The sequence below is a fragment of the Stegastes partitus genome, unplaced genomic scaffold (genome assembly GCF_000690725.1).
Source record: "Stegastes partitus isolate 25-593 unplaced genomic scaffold, Stegastes_partitus-1.0.2 Scaffold149, whole genome shotgun sequence".
Classification (NCBI taxonomy): Eukaryota; Metazoa; Chordata; class Actinopteri; family Pomacentridae; genus Stegastes; species Stegastes partitus.
In genome coordinates this window covers 620592-636887 of record NW_007577880.1, presented here as the reverse complement: position 1 = coordinate 636887, position 16296 = coordinate 620592, and positions in this window count along the sequence as shown.

The following is a 16296-nucleotide window of genomic DNA, read 5'->3' as shown; positions in this document are numbered from 1 at the left end:
GGCTACGTTATGAATATGCTTACTGATAAACATGCCATAAATTTTCACAAGGGCAAAGATGGAAGTGAAGCTTTTTCTCACAGTCTGAAAGCTGCTTTGCTCTGAAGTGGGATGAGATCATTTGCACATCCACTCTCCTCATCCTCTCCCAGGCAAACCCACTTGTGTTTGTTTGGGGTGGATTCTCACCTCAGCATTAAACATCCCTCCGTCTCTCTAACCGGGTGACTCACCCTCCACTGTGCTCCTGCAGATCCAAGCATGGTCTGAGCTCACCATGCGAGCTTCCATTAATGCTGAACTGTGAAGAGACCGGGGGCTAACTGAGACTCCTGGGCATCTAATTCATCCTCTCTACATGTACCATTGAGAAAGCAGGCCTCTGGGGAGAGCAGACGGCTCCTACTTCATAGTGTAATCTCTGCTCATATGTGAGGGCAAGTGAACTACACACTTCTCCATCCCCACCCCCCCACCACCCCATGGAATGAACAGGCTGAGATGTAGGAGGCATGGTTGGCTCAGAGCGTGCAGTTTGAAAATGCTACTTGATGCTGAAGCAGTCAATAGACAGACTGAGGAAGGATAGATGAGGAAAGCTGTGGCCCTTGTGCAGACCCACTGATCCACTGATGCTTGTGCATTAAACAATAGCTCAATACATTTTTACATAGAAGACGTCTGACTAAGATCTAAAGCCAGTCGTGGTTATTTCTTATGTCTGTGAATGACGCCTTTGTAGCAGAAGGCTGATAGCGATATTTTTTATGTAAGTACCTGAGAAAACAGGTATGGGGCCATTAGATAAGTGGTACTGTAATGAAGTTGAGCTTCATTACCTGCGGGAGTGACATTCTGGGATAAATATAAGACACCAGACAATGAGGGTGGGGATGAGTTTAATAGCATGTGTTCAGTAGCATGTGCTGCCATGTGCTGTTTGGTGGCTTCTCCTCACGGCGCTGAGTAACAACAGTAGTGAGGCCTAAAGAGAAAGAAAGCAGTTTCAGGAACATCCATCCATCCATTATCTATACACCGCTTAATCCTCACGAGGGTCGTGGGGGGCTGGAGTCTATCCCAGCTGACTCAGGGTGAAGGCAGGTTCACCTGGACAGGTCACCAGTCTATCACAGGGCTACACNGAGGCAACGTTGCCCCACCTTGCAGCCCAGGGTAATCAATTACCCATCAGTACAGGTAATACGTTATATTATCTGTTACTTTAATTTTGTCTCCAACCCCAGTGCCATCAGGGTGCACCATTTCAACAACTCAACACATTCCACATCTTTGTATTTAAAACACCAGCCGAGATAGAAAGCAAGCAGGCAGCTGCTCAGCTTGGAGAGATTCACTGACAGCCGTGTGAAGAACAGAACACAACTCTGCAGAAGTCGTGGCCTCGCCTGCACTCTTCAACTCTGCATAAAGCTGGCTGACTTCTGAATGCACACATACCTGTGGCTACTGTGAAGCACTTTTAAATAAAGCAGCATTGAAACTGCGAGCTGTAACGTTTCTCCCACCGCGCCGAGCTGAGGTAAACCTGATCAGTCAACTGGAAGTCTGCTGTCAACCCTAACGTTAGGTGAGATAGCAAAATGTCGCAGTTATGGAGGCTTACTGGATTAGTAAATGCATAAATTGTGCTTTTCTAACACTGTATGTTCTTGAAATCATGATTGCAAAGTGAAATATACATACCAGATAGAGTCATTAGGACAAAACCAGTGAAATTAAGTCTTTAGCAAGTGAGTGGGATGAAAAGAACAAAACATGAAAAGAATAGCCACTGGCTACGTTATGAATATGCTTACTGATAAACATGCCATAAATTTTCACAAGGGCAAAGATGGAAGTGAAGCTTTTTCTCACAGTCTGAAAGCTGCTTTGCTCTGAAGTGGGATGAGATCATTTGCACATCCACTCTCCTCATCCTCTCCCAGGCAAACCCACTTGTGTTTGTTTGGGGTGGATTCTCACCTCAGCATTAAACATCCCTCCGTCTCTCTAACCGGGTGACTCACCCTCCACTGTGCTCCTGCAGATCCAAGCATGGTCTGAGCTCACCATGCGAGCTTCCATTAATGCTGAACTGTGAAGAGACCGGGGGCTAACTGAGACTCCTGGGCATCTAATTCATCCTCTCTACATGTACCATTGAGAAAGCAGGCCTCTGGGGAGAGCAGACGGCTCCTACTTCATAGTGTAATCTCTGCTCATATGTGAGGGCAAGTGAACTACACACTTCTCCATCCCCACCCCCCCACCACCCCATGGAATGAACAGGCTGAGATGTAGGAGGCATGGTTGGCTCAGAGCGTGCAGTTTGAAAATGCTACTTGATGCTGAAGCAGTCAATAGACAGACTGAGGAAGGATAGATGAGGAAAGCTGTGGCCCTTGTGCAGACCCACTGATCCACTGATGCTTGTGCATTAAACAATAGCTCAATACATTTTTACATAGAAGACGTCTGACTAAGATCTAAAGCCAGTCGTGGTTATTTCTTATGTCTGTGAATGACGCCTTTGTAGCAGAAGGCTGATAGCGATATTTTTTATGTAAGTACCTGAGAAAACAGGTATGGGGCCATTAGATAAGTGGTACTGTGATGAAGTTGAGCTTCATTACCTGCGGGAGTGACATTCTGGGATAAATATAAGACACCAGACAATGAGGGTGGGGATGAGTTTAATAGCATGTGTTCAGTAGCATGTGCTGCCACGTGCTGTTTGGTGGCTTCTCCTCACGGCGCTGAGGAACAACAGTAGTGAGGCCTAAAGAGAAAGAAGGCAGTTTCAGGAACAGGATTAAGTAATTAGTAACTGAATGACCATAGAAGTGGGTATGTGGCATTGTTTTAAGTGTGGATGTGCAGATTGAAAGCGTGTGACGACTCCTCAGGTGTTCCAGCCAAAAGAGTCCCCATGTGCTGGAACACCTTTTTAAAGTTTCCGGGGCAAACCAACTGTAGATGAGGAGAGGGGGGATGATAATTTCCGTTGGTGATAAAATAATTGCAATCGTTTGATGGAGATGTTGACAGCTGTTTTTATGATATAAAGATTTAGTTTTAATGTTTGTTATTAGAGTTAGAGTAATGAAGTGTTGTATTTCTGTGTATTTCTTGTGCATGATTAATTTAGGTTAACCTGTATGTTGGTAGGTTTGAGGGGCTGATTAGGGGGCTGCCTATAAAAGCTGGCAGTTGAGTGAGCGCAGGAGAGAGGACAAGAGCGTCACCACTTATGCCACCACCTCATCACCTCTTCGTGTTTTTGGTTTTTGTCTCATTTTTGTAATATGAGTGTTGGTGAATAAACACCTGGTTGGTTTGCACCTTATCTGGCCTCAAGTCTCCTGCTTCATCCAGCCGCAAAATGGTCGTCCTAACAGGTACCAAGGTGACTCAGTGGCTGTCGGTAGAAATGGGCTAGAATGATTGAACTGTAACCAGAGTTTGAAAACGAAAGTGGATCTCACCAAGACACGTGAATACCTCTAAGTGACTCATAATGCGTACCTGTGCGCTCACATTTTGTGCACCGGTGCTCGATAATCTTCACAAATGCGTCATTCACGTCCTGCGTTTACCGCCTCTCTTGGGGTTGGCTTTGAGCTTGAGTCCGTGATTTTCCAGGAGGGATTGTAGGCTGTGTCTTTGTTCACGTTTTTTTTTTTTTCCCCCTGGTTCCATTTTATCTACACGAGCACGGTTCTTCCATACCTTCAGCCATTCCTGTCTCTGTTCTGGGCCCCCTGAGATTTAATGAGGTTTGCTGCATGAGGCAAGTCGGACCGAGGCTTCGATCTTGTTAACTTTGTCCACCATTCACTCTTCTATGGAATGGGTTATTGCTGGAAATCAATGAGTCAGCCTTACCACTCAACATTGTGATTTAATGTGCTCCATACCTTTATTGATCTTCCCTCTCCTCTCGCTGCTCCACCTCTTCCTCTTTTTTTTCACATGACCAGTTTGCGGACCCGGTATGCAAAGACCAGATGTGGAGATCCCCTTTTCAGACTCCTTCTGTTTGTAAGTGTGTCCGTTCCTGCTCTGCTCGCAGATGGAAGCAAACATAAAAAATGACCTGTTGAATCGATACATCACCTCAGCGCTGACAGTTTCCAGTGGCGAGGTGTATAAATAGAGGTTATGAGGGCTGACGATGTACGCGGGGCAAAGGGCACCAGGAACATTTGGTCCCCTTGTGGGGATTCTGTCCTCCCGTTTCGACATTATTACTCAATGTGTCACCCGCCGCCTCCTGCTTTGACAGTGAGACATGTGCATTGGATTCCTTTAGCAGCGGACGTCTCTCGGGTGGCTCATTTTTGTGCACTTCGACTCAAAAACGCCGCGCGGTGCCACGAGTGAAAACACTTTAATCACTGGAGCGGCTAACCAACGCGAGCGTCGCGCTTTAGCCTTTGCGCAACAGATGTTGGGTGCACAGCAGCACTCTACAGGTGCTAATTAAAGTGGGAAAAATCTTTATGAAGATGATGGACTGGAGGATTTTCAGGTGATGAGACACATCTGTTGGTAACCACACACACTAAAACATATATATATATATAGACTCTGCTGGCCAGCATTCGTAGCTTAAAACCGAAGATGTTTGGCTGTTAACTAAATAAAAGCTAATCTGTGATCATTGTTTTTGTCGTACATGCTGTCTGGAAGAAGGAACCATAAACAGTTCACAGCTCGGGGTGGGTGTACTGTATACTGGTGGTATGAGGGTGTCTTTGCTGATGCAGGTTGGCGTCAGCGTTTCAGGCCTTTTTTTTTTTCTTTCTTTCTTTTTTTTTTTATGGGAGCCGGAGACAGAGGAGCTCCCTCAGCTCCTCTGTTTCCATTAATCCCCCCACTCTCCTGAAGGAGTGGAACAGGTGAATATTTCACGCTGACTGCCCAGAGAGAAGGATGAGGCATAAGGGTGACGCTAGACTCCATTTATAATGGATGGGCAGGGAGGGCTGAGCTTGTCTCATAGAGGGTAAAGAATGTTCTCAAGGGGGTTTGTCCTCATACGGACATTTGCGCGGTGCCATCTTTGCTTTGACGGTCACTCTGGACACTTGTTATGTGTGGAGTGGACATCATGCCGGGTTCTTAAGTTCAGCGTGCTCCACAGTAAGTCATTACGAGAGAGAGAAAAAAAAACAACAACAGTTATAGCCGTAGTGGGAAATTAACACTAACCACTGACTGGTTGTTAGAAAGCTGGTCAGTGTTTTTCTGCTGTTTGTCTTGTTGCCATTTTGGCAGCCGGCCCAGTTTAATTTGAAGGACCTTTAAGTTTTGAAATCTGGGCTAATTTTGTCGTTCTTTACTCGACGCTTAAAATGCTAAAATTAATCGGGGGGAGGGGGGAAAACAAAAAGCTGAGTAGCTTCACCGCTCTCCAAGAACACATTGTCAAAATCTCCTTCGTACATTATTCACTTACATAAAAAGGCGTCGCAACAGATCGTCGGCACAGACTGTTATTTATGGTCTACTGAAGTATTTATGGGCAAACTCACAGTATATGATCTGATAAAGAGGTTAACCGATAATATTACTCCAGTTCATGTGTTTGTTTTGCCCTCTTTCAGATAACATAGCTGCAGATTGAGTTTAGAAATGCATTTTCTCTGTTTTGCCTTATTTGACTCATTATTTGCTGTTTTTGTTTTTTATCTATGGGTGATAGGTGCTGTGATTGTTTTCATGTTATAAATAAGAATTCACCGCTAGAGGATTCCCCTCAGCTATCTTGTCTTTGGTGTGCTCATAAAATATTGAAGTCTCATTGAAAGTGCAGGACTGCAGCGGTTGTGGTTTCACACTGGGCCATTTTTGTGTTGTGTGTGTGTGTGTGTCTGTGTGTGTGTTTTGCATCTCAGTGTGATGTGTGTGTACATGAATGTGTGTGTGTGTGTGTGTGTAAGCAGGGGTAATGGCAGGAGGGGGGTCGCTTTCATTGGTGGAAGTTTAAATATATTCAGGCTTTGGTCTGAGAGCCAACATGCCAGTGCACAATGTCACAAAGGAGTTTTTGATGGAAAGGAAAGGGAGAAGAAAAAGAAACGAGTGGTTTTGGGTCAAAGCATTGGATATCCTTTCAAGCCTGAACACTCCACTGGGTGTTTCAGCAAATGTCAAAGTCACTTCTGGCTGTGGACAGACAGCCTAATGGACCACAGCACATAAAGTGAGGGAGGGCGATGCAGGAGGAGGAGGAGGAGGAGACCCAAACCACAAGCAAACATAAAGGAAAAATTGTACATGCATTTTTTATTTTTTTTCATGCAACGTCCAAAGCATCCGCAGCTGAAGAAGACTAAACAAATTCCCGAGCTTGCCAAGACACTTCTCACCACCTTTCACTCCGCGCTTTGGCAGCTCCTGTGGTTTATTCTTCCTTTTTTTTTACGCTCCGCTTTGTTGTCGAGACATGGGAGAAACGACTCATGAATAGGAGTGCAGCCCCAGCCGTCTCTGCTCTCGCTGACGAACATTGGAGACACTCGGAAATGCACAAAAGCTTGAAGGATGATGGTGATGAGCTGAAGGCCTCCTTTTGGCTCATGTTTCCTGACGCGCAATGTTTTGACATGACAGAAACGAGCCAGAAATTGAAACGTTATCAGGATGTAAGCCATGGGAGTGCTTCAGCGGGAAATGTTGATGGATACTTTTCTATGGAAACATCCGACAGACACACTGGAGCACTAATTTCCCATACAGCACACCTGACAGCTTTAATCCCTGTACAATACCGCTACATACCGACTATCTGTGTTGACAAACACTGTTCGAGGACCGCTTTTGCATATACATTGTGAAACAGTCATTTACATTTGAAGGAAAACGCCATTGAAATCGGTCTTCGGAGCGCTAACAAGCAACGCGTGTACGCCGGAACCTTTGCTGTAAGTAAATTGTGTTTGCGCCGCAGGAGGCCAGCACCTATTGTCAGCTTGGACTGACAGCAGTGCATTCCAGTGGCAACCCAGATCACAGAAAACTCCTAAACCTCCCCTGCAGCATAATCCACTTCTCTGCCATCACTGCTGCACAGTTCAGACCCTCCCAATTTTTATTCTCTGAAAAAAGGAAGCAAAGCACAACAAAAAATGAATGCACCGTGATTTCCCCTCCCTAAAAAAAAAAGTGTATTTATTGGACGCATTCAACATAGAGAAGATACACATCAAGAGCTGGCAAGTAGATTCTGCTGCTCGACTATTGGATCAGTCCTTTTAACAGTTTAGCTGACAGCCTTGTGACTTATATAGATGGCTGTATTTACTATATAATACACCGTCGCCCATAAAGTTGGAATTTTGCTATCAGAGACGTTCCTCTTTTTATTTCTATGTATACACATCAGTTTAGACCAGGTGTAATGATGACATACTGAGTCCCATTTAGCAAACAGGGAAACGAATTCTGACTTTGGGACGCCACCAACCAGCTGGTGGACAGTTTGCCACCGTGTCTTAACACGTTGATCCGTGTCGGGGTCGCTGTACTCAGTATTAGTGCCTGAGTGATATTTGAAAGAGTAATATTGGACATGATGCATGGAATCCCCTCGAATATGTGTTTCCTGTTATCAGAAAAGTTCCAGGACTGGTGTCATAAAAGATATATTTCAAACCCAAACTACAAACGACGCCCCTTCAGACGATCAACCAGCACGTCTACAAAGAGATCCTGCTGCGCTTGCTTTGTTCAGAAGAGTCCAGAGTTGTGGCAGGATGAGTCGTGGCTGCTTCACCATGACAACCTGCTCACAACGCCCTTAACATCCCACAGCTCCTGGCTGAGAAGAACATCTCCGTGCTGGAGCAACCTCCCTACTCACCCCACCTGGCTCCGTGGGATTGTTTCCTCTACCTCAAGCTCAAGGGGGGTCATCAAGGGGACCCGTTTAGAAGATGTGGACGACATCAAGATGGCTGAAGAGGATCCCTGAAGAATCCTTCCCAGATCCACGGCGGCGTGAAGAGAAGGCTGGGAAGTGTGTTAGACTCCAGGAGGATTACTTGAAGGGGAAAAGCTGTAGTTTGTAGTTTGGATTTGAAATATATCTTTCATGACACCAGTCCTGGAACTTTTCTGACAAACCTCATATGACCAAGGTTCAAATATTGAAACACAACTCTTAATCTGTTTATCCAATACTCCCAATTCGATTTAAGCCTGAACATACAGTTTGCAAAAGTTAATTGTTTTTTTTCATTGTGATATGTATTGTATATATATTGTGATATCAATAAAGCTTTGAGAAAATATACACTTTAGCTATTAAGAATAAATCACATTATCACAATCATCTCATGAGAAGAGGTAAAAAATCTATATTTTATTCCAACTTTATGGGCAGTTGACACAATGACCACCAAAAGAAACCAAATTAATCTTTGACTGCCTCATTAATATTACTTTTTTTTTTTTCAGGTAAAAAAAAATGACTCTACATGTCCTTTAAAATGATATTAGGAAAATATTTACAGTATAGACGTCTTGTCAGCCTTCTCGACATTTTCACATATTCGTGCCATTGTAGAATACAAAAATGTGAAATAAATAAATTATAGAGCTGGAATAAGGAGGTAATACTCAGAATTTCTGAAATTAAAGTTGCAAATCTTAGAGAGAGAGAAAGAAAAAATTCTTCGAGACGATAGCGTCATAAATTTGAGAGAAAAATCACGTTTTCTTTTGCTTCACTTTGCGAGGCTGAGTTAACCTCATTACCACAGATAAGGTCGGTCGCTGTATATTATGTCTAGTTTGTGACCCGATGAAATCCTCAAACTTTGCAGTCAGGTTAAGCCATAAGGACACTATCACAGGCATTACCATGAATCATGCCAGGTCAGAAGGTGACAACATACCGACTGGGATGAGGTGGAAGCTTTTAAACATTTCTGTAATGTGATAGAAAGATGCATGTGTGGGATTCCTGGTTTACCAGCTGTGGTTGGATGAAGCTGATACCAGCAGTGTGGTTCCTTCACACACAGGTTTTATATTTCAAATTTGTGACTTTAATATTAGAGCGTTTTTCTTATAAATTTACCATTTCAATCTTGTGATTTTTTTTTTCTGTCCCCCTTCAATTTTATACCCTTTCCACAGCTTCATGTTTTATTAGATTTTATTTTATTTCTTTTGGCCTCACACACCGTTTAAATGATCGACAACAAAAGGCCTCACAGAAAAAAAACACAAAGTATGCTGCTTTAAATTAATATGGAAGATGTAGTATAAACACAAACTTCTTCCAAAAAGAAGAGTTATTATCTCAAGACAGATACCGTCTGCATGAGAGTAAATACCTGAAAACAGACTCGCATATATCTCGCTCTTCCATTCTCTTCACTGACAGCTGTATATATATATAAGTGTGTGTAGTCGCAACCTCAGGAGGGCACCTGCTACAGAGACCCGATAAATCTTACCTTAACCTATCAGCTTAAGAGGGAAACTTTCCAAAAAAGAAGAAAAGAAATAGACTGTTTGCACAACTTCCAATTACCCCAGCCTGTCTAATCTGTAATTATATCTTCACTCGACAAAAAGGTGTCATAAAGTGCGCCCATCTGTTGGTGAAAAGCTCCGAGAGCGTTCCACTGCTCCACCTGGTCGCTGTTTACGCTGCCGTCAACAACGCTCGCGTCGTCTCAATTTACCCTGACGTCACTGCTGTTGCCCTTCAGCTCCCCTCGACGGTCGCGCGGCTCTCGTTAATTGTGGCGAGCGCCGTGAGGGGCTGTTGGGCATTGTGCTGACTTTGTATATCTGAATATGTTCCTTTTTTTTCTGTGAGGCAAAGAAGAGCAGCTAGATTATTGTTTTTTTGTTTTCTAACATATCCCATTTTCTACTCAGGGACAATATGCACTTTCTTTGCTATTACTGGACAATAATGCGGTGTACTAGAATGAGCTATTCATCCAAATAAGTCACTTTATTTGTACAGTTTTTTAAAAATAGATTATCTTTAACCTTACGGAGAGTCAGTACAAGCTTTGTTCACAACACTCTGAATTCTAATGGAGGCATTAAAGTTTCTTAAATCTGAAGAAATGTGCAGAAAGTGACGCCCAAGACGTGTAGAATATGATCATCTGATGCAATGAAGCAACAACAACATGATGGAAACAAGAGTTGGAAAGGTGAACGGGTTGATCAAGAAAAAAGACGTGTAATTCTCTCAGAAGATAGATTTTTCAAACCTAAAGCTGGAAAGGTCACTGCTTACATAGTCTCACTTTTTTTTAATTTAGTTCTTCATGGTCAGAAATGACAGATGAACATTTACAAAGCACTTTTTTTTTTTTTTTTTTTAAAGCTTTTCTTTATCATTTTTCCTACAAACAAGAATGTGAATATAAGAAAACAGATAGAAAGTCTTGCAGAACCACTGAGGTATAGCGAGCAGCAAGGACAGAGACGGAGAGTTTATTTCAGTAATCACAGTGGTGCGTATTTTTGCTCATTAAAAGTATCTGTCCGTGTCGTACACCTGCTTTGTCCTGCTGAGGGTCGCTGCTGGGCGGGTGTCTGGCTACAGAGGGCCGAAGGCAGGGTTCACGCTGCTCGGTTTGGCAGAACCCACAGAAAAAAATATTAGGAGGAAAATCAAGTCATTTATGGAGGTGCAGCTGCTGCTTCTGACCCCACAAAAACAAAAAAAATGTCTGATTTTAACGCTATTCAGGACTTTTATGGTCTTTGGACAGGTATTGGGTTTTTTTGTTGTACATGTATTTGGAACCAAAAATACGTCAACTTATCAGAAAATGTATTTAACATGGTGTCAAAGTCTACAATAAATACCAACAAATATTTTGCACATATTCTGTCTTGGAGCTGCAAGGTGGTGAGGTGGTTATCACCGTTGCCTCGCAGTTAGAAGGTCGCCTGTTCAGGCACCCGGGATCTTTCTGCATGGAGTCTCCATGTTCTCCCCGTGCAGCGTGGGTTCTCTCCGGGTTCTCCGGCTTCCTCCCACACAGTCCAAAAACATGTTGAGGTTAATTGGTGATTCTAAATTGTCCGTAGGTGTGAATGTGAGTGTGCTTGGTTGTCTGTCTCTAAGTGTAGCCCTGTGATAGACTGGTTACCTGTCCAGGTGAACCTGCCTTCACCCTGAGTCAGCTGGGATAGACTCCAGCCCCCCATGACCCTCGTGAGGATTAAGGTGTAGAGATAATGGATGGATGGATGGATTAGAATAGAATAGAACAGAATGCCTTTATTGTCACTATGCACATGTAAAATGAGATTAAGAGCAGCTCCTTCAGTGCCATATAGAATAAAGTACAAAATAAAGTACAAAATAAAGAGCTAAAAAATAAAAAAATAGAAGAGATTTAAGTATAAAATTAGATAAGTTATATATACAGTATACAGTATAAGTTATATGTACAGTATGATTTAGAAAAATATTGCACAGCATGGTCAGAGGTGATCCATGGATGGATGTTCTTTCTTGGGGTCAAATGGACCCCAAAAAACCTTCTACATATGGCAACATGAAAGTCCTGAATAGGGTTAAAGTAAAAGTGTATGTTCATTCCTTCAATGTCTGTTTGAGAACATGTGATCAGAAACATCAGATGCATTCATAAAACATTCGATTCAGTGCCAACAGACACCTCTGGCTCTGGTTGCTACTCGGAGTCGACTGGCTCAGGTTCTCAAGCTCTGCTGCCTTTGCTTATTATCAAAATATCTGTACGCTGACGTCAAAACAATGAAATGAATAATGGCAATTCAGCGCGCTGACTAAGACAGACAGACTGTTTTACTTCTCTTTGGTTTTACAGAAGTCTGTGTTACTGCACAAGAATAGCCTGCATGCCTCGGATCTTTATTAAGGTGAATTAGTGATGAATCAGCCTCAAGCATGAATCATCGATCAGTAATAGACTCATTTTATTCACGATCCATGACAGTGAATGTACAGAAAAATAGAAATGTATAGAATATACTGTCAGTGTTTTCAAGACTCTGAAATATGTCATGAATCATGTTTTCAGGGGAGACAAACATCCCAACCTGTGCTCAAAGATATGACAAAATCTACCTATCATGATTATCCAAGAATCTTAACCTGGCAGGTTCAAGATTATCCTAAAAAACAAACTACAGTTTTACAATCTACTGTGATGCTTTTCTTTCTTTTTCAGTCATTTGGAGATTCAAAGCCATGTTATAACAACAACACACACGGCCGAGCTTCCCGCCCAAGTCCCGAAAACCTACATTAAGCTCGATGTCAACCGCATTATTTGTGCGGTTCAATTCTGAATGACTTAAGGTGTGAGCCATGGCACCGTGTTTGAGCTGAACCACAGCCGGGCCAGTGTGTAGATAAGGGATCTATCCTTCAGATACACAGTGATGACTTTGTCTGCCCGTCTGATTGTTGTGCCGGGGCCCCGGCTTTGATGGCTTTGGCTGGAGGGATAAGAAAAGGCCAAAGTGATGGAAATCTGGATTCTGTTTTTTTTTTCTGTTCTTACCAACACTCTCTCTGGGTATTGATTTTGTCTGGAAACCTTCAAAGAGGAAGCATTTATGTCTGAAGCACGAGACAGTACGGAGGTGCAGAGAGGTTGTCGAGACAGTCGGAGTGCGACTAATGCAGATTTGGCTCAGGCGGAGGGCTTGTCATTGGAAAGAGTGGGTTGCCAGGTCAGGAATCACTTTTATGGACAAGCGAGGTGATAGAAAAATGTATTGATCTGGCACACTTATATAAACTAGAGGCAGATGCACTTGGAGAAGTGATGAGTTGGCTTTTTTTTTCTTCTTCTGCAAACATATTCTCGACTCACTACAGATAATAAATTAGTAATTGTACATAAAACTTCTCTTTCAAACCATATTTGGGACAAATTGTCATTGTTTAATTTGACTTTGAAGCTAAAGGTAGCAACGTTTGTACTCAGGAGTTCATTTATTGGCGCAGACTTAACATCAGACCTCACTTTGTTATTGCTGACAATAAAAGTATAGGAGTGTTTTAGCTACGTGGGCAGCAGATGGGCTGCTTTTACTACACGCCATACCACCAGCGTGAGAAGGTTCTCATCATCACAGGAAGACTATCCGAGAATAAGTTTTTACTGCCAAGTTGCCCGACATGATCTGAATTCTTCTGACATGATAAAAACCCTCCCATCTGGTCCTCCAAACTGGATAAAAACAGAGAGAGGGGGGGAAGACAACAACAACAACAACAACAACTGAGGAATTATTTGCATACACAGCCATTTATTCCTGCACAAGTGGTGTCAATCTCCCTTCTGGCAGCAGTGACACCTCCACGACAACGCGGGTGATGCTTTAAGATTTCATACAGATTCTGTGAGGAAAGATGAAAGTCAGGGCCATTTATCACGGCCTTGAGTGGTTCTGTCTTTGCGGGGGGACAGGAAATGTGTCCTGTGACATTTGGCCACATCATCTTGAATTATTAGCGCCTTCTGAGAGGACACAGGATTTATCACCACTTCTGTCCCAACACCCTCTGATGCCACATCAAGCAGGACTTGTGAGTCTCCTCCAGGCGAGCTGTGACAGGCAGCCTGCTCAGGGCAGAAAAACTAATAATTAACATTTCACCACGGATTAGATGATGTTAAAACTAAATTCGCCGTTAAACGTTGCACAAACACGGTCAACCTTTAATCGACGTTAAAACTCTTTCCAGTTCTCCGGAGGTGTGCGCTATATGTTCTGATTGCACCAACAGAAGAGAAGAGGAGGTTTGGATTAATCAGAAGTGCTTCTTTAGACCTGTTGCAGTCAGCACAGATGTGAACAGCTGGAAACGTGGTGACTCACAGTTCACACAAATATGTGGACAAAGCTGCTGCTGCTGCTCGGTACCAAACTGGAGCAGTTTAACAGAATACAGCCAGAATCACCCTCAACATTAAAACCACCAGGCTGACATGTTGTAGGTCCGTGGTGCCACCAAAACAGCTCTGATGTGGTGATCCCAGGTTTGTGCTTTTGTGTATGTTTTGGTGTATGTGCTTGTGGTTGCTGGTGGCTGTGACTACGTTTCAGGCTGGGCGGGGTTTCACTCGCTCTCCTCCACACCTGATGCGCATCATTAATCAGCGCTGCCTCCACCTGTGCTCCAGCGCCAGTGGATTATCCTCCTCAGGGTGGAAACCGGCCTGCAGTGTGTAGACAACTTTGCACTTTGAGATACTTGCTTTGTCTACCGTGCTTTCGTCTGCGTTCTTTGCCAGAACCTCCCCGACGGATCTCTGCCTTCCCAGCCCAGCTTCAGCAGCAGAACCACAGCCTCAGTCGTCTCGTCTGTCGGTCCCTCGAGGAAATTACTCCAGGATTTCCCTCCCTCACGAGCTTCCCGGTGTCCCTTGGTTCCCTGTAATTGTCAAATAAATCCCTCTTTTCTTCCCTGTGTTGCATCTTTGGATCCCTCCTAAGACTGAACCCTCACATCTGACCCATCAGGGTGTGGACAAGTTACCTCAGAGGGCATCTTTGCTGTCTGACGCTGGGATGTTGGCAGCAGATTTTGGATCCTGCTGGAGGACCAGAACATGTCTGCACCCTCATGTGACCCCGGAGAGACCTTTTGATCGACCTTTGTGATTAACTCTACTGCTGTGCTATGAGTTCACAGCAAAAACAAGTCCTTACCTACAGACTGTTCAGATGTTTACTGTCAGCCCTCTTTCAGAGTCCATGCACAACACTGTGGATTTTTGTATGTTATCAAGAAGAAATTACGATGTTCTTACATGCAGTGTCGGTCACCAGCATGCATTCTGTGTACATGTTCAACGACGGTTCATCTTTCAGCAGGACAACGACCCTGAGCACAAAGCCAAGATATCAAAAGAGTGGCTTCAGGACAACTCTGTGAATGTCCTTGAGTGGCCCAGCCAGAGCCCAGACCTGAATCCAATCTCTGGAGAGATCTGAAGATGGCCGTGCTACGACGCTTCCCATCCAACCTGATGGAGCTTGAGAGGTTCTGCAAAGAGGAATGGGCAGAACTACCTAAAGATAGGTGTGCCAAACTTGTGGCATCATATTCAAAAAGACTTGAGGCTGTAATTACTCCCAAAGGTGCATCAACAACATATTGAGCAAAGGCTGTGAATACTTATGTACATATGATTTCTTAGTTTTTTAGCTTTGTATTCACTGTGGCACAATATTGTCAAAAAGTAAAACATGACAAGATCCCAGGAATAGTTAATTTATTTTTTATATAAGCACTGTAAGAGACATCATAATCTATAACTGTGGAGAAAAGGGGCGCATCTCAATCAGCTGGAGTAGCTCAGCCTCTTTATCTTCTGTGTCTGATTTGAAATCGAGTTGTTCTCTATTCCTTCTGCAGAAGATACGGAGATAAAGCTACTTCAAAAACAGGCATGTTGTTATAACTTGTGCTATACAAAATGAATCAAACCAGAGTTGGTCGTATTGAGATGCAGCCATGAGGTCAGTGAGACTAAACAAGCATCTCCTATCAGTCAGGCTGAACTACCCACAGATTAACTTGCAAAAGTCTCAAAACTTTCTTTAAGTTGTCATCATGGTGTATTTTGTGTAGAATTTTGAGGGGGAAAAAAAATGAATGAAATCCATTGTAGAATAAGCGTGTAGCATAAAAAAAGATGTGGTAGAAGTGAAGTGCATTTTTACTTTGCTGCAGGTGGATAATTGAAGCTTTTAATCTCATATATAGGAGGAGGATTCAAATAGACATTGAGTATTTGATTTGACAGTAACCTTCAACCCAGAGTCTTTTTGTCAGAGTTCAAAATGTTTTTGTTGCAGAAATAAAATGTCATTTTCTCTGCAGCAGTTCATTGATTTCATAAATGCAACTCACGATAGTTTTTCATACATAACATAAAGGTAAAAAACCATATATGCAGTGTTATCTTCATGTTAGATGTCAGACAGGTTTTGTGGCTCCCAGTGTTTTCTTTTCAGGTCCAAATGGCTCTTTGAGTGTTTAAGGCTGATGAGCCCTGCCCGAACTCAACCTGGTTTGTTGCCTGAGCATCATTTTTTATTAGAAGTTGTCTTAATGCAACAAATCGATGCAAACAGTTGCTTGAATTCCTTTATGTTGGAACCAAACATATTCTTTAAGTGTACCACTGTGTAGGTCAAGATAGTGAATTAACGTTTCTTTTCTGTTCTATTCACAGGTTCTGAACCGTCACTGTTCACATTTCTGTGTGTTCTCTGTTCAGGATTTAAAACATC